Genomic DNA, 7,053 nt, shown 5'->3' on the forward strand with positions numbered 1-7,053 from the left:
TTACAATTATAAGCTACAAGCCTGCATAAACAGATTGTCTCAGGCAAATGAGTAACTTTGTTGATAGCTTCTCCTTCTCAATTTAGCTACACAGTTTCTATCAGCCCAAAATGAAAACTGCACTTTATTAAAGAAGTAGGAAAAAAAGTGTTCTCAAAACACTTCTGCAGCCTCTGTTCCTCAGCTTGTGATAGTGTTTTTATTTGCTTCCGAGTAAGTAGTATCTTTAGTTTTTAATTACTAACATGAATCTTACTATACATCTTTTCTAATGCCAATCGTAAGTGCAAGTAGAAGAGCACTTAATTTATATGTGGAATCACTGAAATTCTTGTTTTGAAGGTTACATATGAATATGAATTTCATTCTTACCAGAATAACTCATTTTACTTCTTGATACATGCATATCAGTCAATCTGCTCTAGCTTTGACTTACTGATAGAACAGGACAAACATGAAAAGTAAATATGTGATGCCCTGTATCCCCTTTCCTCTGATGTCATCATTTCAGTAAAACAGTTGGCTTATTCACGAAATAGCATGAATAAGAAAGATGATCATAGGGTTCCTTGGCTTTTCATGTTTCCTAGAGTGTCATTGTTTTCTATTTGCGTTTGAAGCAGTTCTTGTTTGAATGGAAAACATTCAGTGCCCTTTGTTTACTCCATCATAGATGTAACAAACTGACCTTATACTTGCTTTGAACTTGCAGAACTCACATGCACTGTGGGTCCACTAGAATGCGGTACTCATGAGGCATTGGGCATATATATATATGCCCATGTATGTGTGTGTGTTCTCCACCCCCCGCCCCCCAGGCTCAATGGTTTATTATTTACACAGAGAACGGCAAGAAGCTGGCGTGCAGCTCAGTCCGTGATGATGAGCTCGTCCACCCCTCAGTCTTCATAGCTCATGTCCAGGCAGGTAGCTGTGAATGATGAGGGGGATCTTTCCGGCCTTGAGCTCTTTCATGTCGATGAGCAGCAGGTCTGTCTCCCCCTCCAGCTGCACCATCATGTGGCTCACATCTTGATCTGCAGGGTTCAGGTGCCACACAGGCTCGCTAGTATTTGTTCATGTAGGGTGTGGTGATTCGCTTCTGGTTGGCCTGCGGGCGCTCCCCAGAGGGGAAGATCTCAACGATCTCCTGGTCTTCCTTCTCAGCATTCTCCGAGTTACCGAGCCCTTCAACCTCCTCCAAATCATCGAAGTCATTGCCATCAGAATTGTCTGCATTGTCTGTCATGCCGCCTGCACCCCAGCTGCCCACTCAGTGCTGCAAAACACAACGTAGACTCACAAATTCCGTGCTCCCGCCTGGCAGTGTACCAAGCGAACTCTGCGTCTGTGTCATAAGGCATTGGTCATATTAATGAGACCAGAGTATCAAGGAACAGTGAACACAACATATCACATTTATCTTCTCTGTGTACATGTGTGGTCCATTGTCCTTTCAGTCTTCACTTAAAACACAAGTTATAAGATAAAATAATTAAGAATTTCAAAAGAATATTCAGGGACCATTAAAGTAAGAATTTGGTCCTTTGTCAGTATTGTACCTGTGTTAACCAATTCTCATTACCTTTGTAACCTCATTGACCCACCTTTTGTTTAATATGTATGTATAAGAATGTAGTAAACCAGCTGTTTTAATATATTTTGGGAAACATCCTGGAGTTCTGGAATACCTCTGCCCAGGATATTAATTTATTATAGATTTCTGTGGTTGTCTTTTCATTCACCTGCTAATAACTTTCACAGAGCAAAATTTTCTAATTTTGATCAAGTCCAATTTACCAATTTCCTCTTTTACACATTGTGCTTTTGGTGATATATCTAAGAAGTCTTTTCTTAACAGAATGCCACAGATATTTTTCTCATATGTTCTTTTTGTAAAAGTGTTTATCACTTTACATATATTGAGGTCTATCATCCACTTTGAGTTAGTTTGTATAAGGTGAATGGTTTGGGTCAAAGACCCAAAGACACAGAGAAAATGTTTGCATGTGGTTATCCAATTGTTCCAGAACAATTTGGTTAAAAGACTGTTCATTGAATTGTCTTTACACCTGTTTAAGTAATCAGTTGACTGTATTTTTCATATGAGTATTTTTTGGGGTGCTTTATTTTGTTCAATTGATTTGTGAATCATGGATCATAGACAACTTACTATTTTGATTATTGTGGCTTTATATCTTAACATAAGGTCTGAGGAACCCTTCACCTTTGTTCTTCATTTTTAAAAGCATCACTTTTAAAATGGGCAAAATTTTGAATCAAATGAGATAGGTGGATGGCAAATAAACCTATGAAAAGATGCTCAAAATTTTTAGTTTTTGGGAAAATATAAGTTAAAACCACAATAAGATAAAACTAAAACCTGTCATCCAACAATCCTACCTCCACTCAGAAAAGCCCACTTGGCAATAAAAGTATTAATAGAAAATAAGAAGAAATCGGCACTACTATATTTCACTTGTTGAATATAAAATGATATGGCCACTTTGGAAATAGTTGGACAATTTCTTATAAAGTTAGATATGTATATACTGCAGTGCCTGGCAATCTTACTTTTAGGTATTTTCCTAAGTGCATGAAAATTTATGTTCATACAACAAAATATATATGTGAGTGTTTGTTGTAACTTTTTTCACAATTGCCAAAAACTGGAAAGAAAACCCAAATGTCCCTAAGTGGGGAAAGATAAATAATAAAATACCCCATAGCAATAAATCTAAAAGATTACAAAATTAATCTAAAATTCATTATACTACGTGAAGGAAGTCAGACTCAAAACTAAGGTATGATTATCTTCATGCTACTTACTGAAAAAGGTATAACTACTGAAGAATAGTTCAAGCTTTAGGTTTCACTACAAATGATTAATGTGTGTGTCAATAGGATATTGTGCGTGAGTGTTCATTGGGGTGGGGACTTTCAGAACATTTTGAATTTTGATAGTGGCGATTACATGGCTATACATTTATTAAACACAATTGTACACCCCCCAAAATGAATTTTTCTATATGCAAATTTAAAAGTTATAAAGTATTCTAGAGCTAGAGGAAATGAGGAGGGGTAACTGAAGCAGGAGAGAAATCTGGTTAGCTAAATTGCTTACAAACTTATAAAAGTCCCTGAAACCAAGATTAAAAACTAGACATAGCTCAAAGCCAAAATATTTAAGTGTGAAATTATCAAAATGATGGTTAGGTGGCTTAATGTTGATAGTGTTCCCATAGAAACGTAGGGTAGGAGGCAAAGAAAGCAATTAAGAATTGATAAGGGCTCCCGCAGCGGTAAAAAAAGTTATTTGAATAAGAATTTAAAATTTTAAATTAAAAATTTATTAAAAATTTATTCACTTACTTCATCTCTATCCTCAAAAGAACCAGTGAGAGTGATATTATTATTTGCGTTATATACAAAATGGAAGCTCAGAAAGTCAAGGGATTTGCTTGAATTCCCACCATATAACTGAAAAGCTAAGACCTGAAAAAGCCACTTGATTCTTTTCAGTTTTCTTTATTCTCTCACATTTTTTTATTCATTCCCTGCCTGGTGTTTATCACAACCTGTTGGTGACCTGTTAATTGATATCTCCCTCTTGACTCATGGGAAGGATCCCAGTGCCTGCAGTTCCTTATCTCATCCTTAGAGCCACTCACAGTGAATATAACAGATTCTCAATAAGTATTTATTGAATGAATATCCATTCATGGTAGAAAACAAAGATTATTGTTATGTCTGGTAGTATTTTTTTTTTTAGAGTTGTGTGCTATCTGTAGTGATAGGGACAGATGTCCCTAAACCTGTTTCATTGTCCCAGTAGTTCTCAAATTTGGCTATAGAAAAGCCTCACCTACAGAAACTTTTTTAATAAAAAAAATTATCAAAGCGATACAAGTGAAATGACAACTCAAGATTTATGATTTAAGGAGCCCCCAACCTTACCCACTGATACTCTTCTGTACCATCACCATCCCCAGAGTTGAACTGTACTCTCAGTACTGGTATATATCATTCCTCCCATGAAGTACGTGTTAAAACCTTCCAAATAAACTTAGAGATCAATTGGTTTGAATCATATTAGTTGGACAGCTATCCATCTGTTTGCAGAAACGCTCAGTGAGATTTCAGGCAAAGTGGAAGGTTTTTATAACCAGAAAGAGATTGGAGAGAGGACAAGGGGGCTTTGCTTGCTTGTTTTAATCTCCCCCTCTCCCCCTTCCATCCCATGAGATTGTTTCAGGCAAGGTTATTCTCCCTTAGGGGAAAGCAGGAATCTTATCACTCGGAATACCTGCTAATGTTAGTCTGCACTGGTCAGATTGCATTCCTGGGAGGGGTTGAAACTATAATTAAGTGAAATATTAAGTTAGATATGAAATCTTGGGTTGGACTTTTGGGACTTGGTCTTAGACTTGGTAGACTTAGCATGAATGACTATTTTCGACCCACTGATTGCTTTTTAACACACTCTTTCAGTGCCATTTCTGATTTTTCCATAGTAGAAATTGTCTGCTGTCTCAGTTCTCTGGAAGACTTAGCTTAGCAATTAAAGATAAATTAGGATTTATCTTTAAATTCCAAAGTTAATTTCCCTTTGGAATTTAAAGATAATATTCTATTATCTTTTAACTTACAGCATCATTTTTGAAAAGTCCAATGAAATTCTCATTGTCTTGCCTGAATTTTTGTGTGCAATTTGCTTTTCTATATGAGGTATTTAGGGAATTTTATTTACCTCTGCTATTTTTTCATGCCATGTTTAAGTGTCTTTTTGTGTAGTCTTTTTCATTCATTTTGCAGGATACTAGTAATTTCAGTTTGAGGAAAGTTCCAATAATTTGAACTCTCTTTCATCTCTCTATTCTTCTCTTTATGGAACTCTTGTTAAGTTGGATAATTTATCTCCTGGACTGATGGTAAATTTTCTCTTCTGTTTTCTACCAGTTTGCTTTTTTTGTTCTTTTGAGATTTCTCAACTTCATTTTATCATCTGCTATTGAATTCTAAAGTTTGTTTTTTTAATTTTCAAGAGTTTATTGCCTTCTACTTCTTTAAAAACATCCTGTTTTCAGCCCTCCCTGGTGGTGCAACAGGTTAAAAGTGCAGCTCTATGAAGCTATCTGCAGCCACTACAGCATGAGTTCCATCCTGGGCCAGGGAGGTGACCCTCTCTTGACCCACCCATTGCTCCCCTCAGCAGTGTACTTCATCAGTCTGCCTGTTCTGTTCTCCACTATGTCGCTGGCGAATCTTTTTGCTGTCCCTGTACATCTGGCCTATACCCCAGTTCTGTATGCATAAATAAATAAATCTTTTTTTTAAATCCTTTTTTATTCATTTGTCTTGTTTTTTAATTTTTAAAAGAATATTGCTCATAGTTCTGAAAATTTCTTCTGTTCTTTCTATTGGTTTTGACCTACCCTTCCATTTATTCCCTCTTTGTTTCCCTCTCTGATTTTCATGACTGTGGATTTTTTTGGTAAAGTGTAGTGATCCCCAAATATGTCTGTTCACATTTAAGAATTATAGAAGCTGTCTTCATGGCTAGAACCTGAGTTGGTAGGCCTTACTTTATGTGCTTATGCAAGAGATCATTTTGTTGGAAGATACTTACCTCACCTCCACAACAAAAGTAGTTTCCTAAAAAGGAACCATACAGATACTTTTTAAGGGATGTTAGCCTGGAACTGTCATGGGAACTGAGTGGAAGAGGCAGTTTTTTGTTTTTTTTTAAAATTTATTTATTTGTGCGTACAGAACTGCAGTACAGGCCAGAGGTGCAGGGGTGGTGAGAGGATTCACCAGAGACAGAGTGGAGAGCAAAACAGGCAGATCTTTGAAGTACACTGCTGAGGGGAGCAGTGGGCGGGTCAGGAGAGGTCTGCCACACCATGTGGACCACCTCCAGGGCAAGCGGGGATCTAACTCATGTGGAAGTGGCTTTATCTTCTTAGTGCTGCGCCACCAGGGAAGGCCCAGAAGAGGCAGTTTTATAGTACAGAATGCAGACTTTCACAGATTCCCTTCACATCAAAGTGTAAAGGCCCTTCACTGCTTTACTGAGCTGCCTTCAACACATGGGTTACTTCCCACCAGGGTATAGGTCTCATTGTCTCTAGATTGGAGCAGGGCAGTGTGCTATGTTGTTGCTTGGAGACATTATCTGAAGGGCTACCTGTGTCTTTTATAGATTCATAGAACTCAACAAGTGCTTTTTTCAGCCTCTCTTCTCCTCTATGTCCTGAGAGATCTCTGGGCCTTGAATCTGGGTGAGCTGGATCTGTATTTGCTGTGCTTAGTAGTTTGCAAGAGATAAATCCCTTTGTTCAGTCTGTAAGCATAAGACCTTTTGCCCACCTGTATGCACAAAGGCAAAGAAAACATACTCTTAGTTTGAAATAACTTTAATTCATGGAGAGAGAATAAGATGAAGTAGAGAAGAGAGAGAAGACATGAGAAGAAAAGAGAAGATAGGAAAGGAGCTGTTAGCAAGTTGTGTCTCTAACACTTCTTCTGAGAGACCATCACTACTGGCCAGCACGGTCTCTCTTGAGAGGTGACCAGGATACTACATGTACTTCTGGGGATACTATCTGGGTGAGGGAGCCAGCTACTTGTGGCTACAGTTAGCTCTGTTTCCCCTATTTGCAAAATAACCCATGTTTTGTGTTGCTGGAGTCTGAGGTCTCGTGCAATTGTGCACACAGTTTAGAACCCAGACAGTGACCTGTCCACTTGTCAGGGTGCAGGCACAATAGACCATACGCCCCTATTATATGGGTATTGTATTGTGATAGCCCTTGGTTTCATGTGTGCATGTGTGTGTATTTAACTTTCTGACCTTTTCAAGCTTTTTAGTGGCTCTTGTTTTATAACAAGTCGAATGTACCAGGTACTATCTGATGAGGAACCACAAGAAAGGGGTTAATCAAGTCCCAGAACATCGGGACAGAAGGAGAAATCCAAAATTCAAAATATACCATATAATCCACCATATGATCCAGATAATTGTTGCCATTGTCTCTGCCAAGATGCTAA

General features: G+C 37.9%; 1 pseudogene; it reads right to left on the reverse strand.

Moving 5' to 3' along the window:
• Positions 1–869: 869 nt before the first annotated feature.
• On the reverse strand, positions 870–1,249 carry LOC101623624 (annotated as a pseudogene).
• Between the last annotated feature and the right edge of the window lie 5,804 nt (positions 1,250–7,053).

The sequence above is a fragment of the Condylura cristata genome, unplaced genomic scaffold (genome assembly GCF_000260355.1).
Source record: "Condylura cristata isolate star-nosed mole 26May11 unplaced genomic scaffold, ConCri1.0 scaffold00007, whole genome shotgun sequence".
NCBI classification, from domain to species: Eukaryota; Metazoa; Chordata; class Mammalia; order Eulipotyphla; family Talpidae; genus Condylura; species Condylura cristata.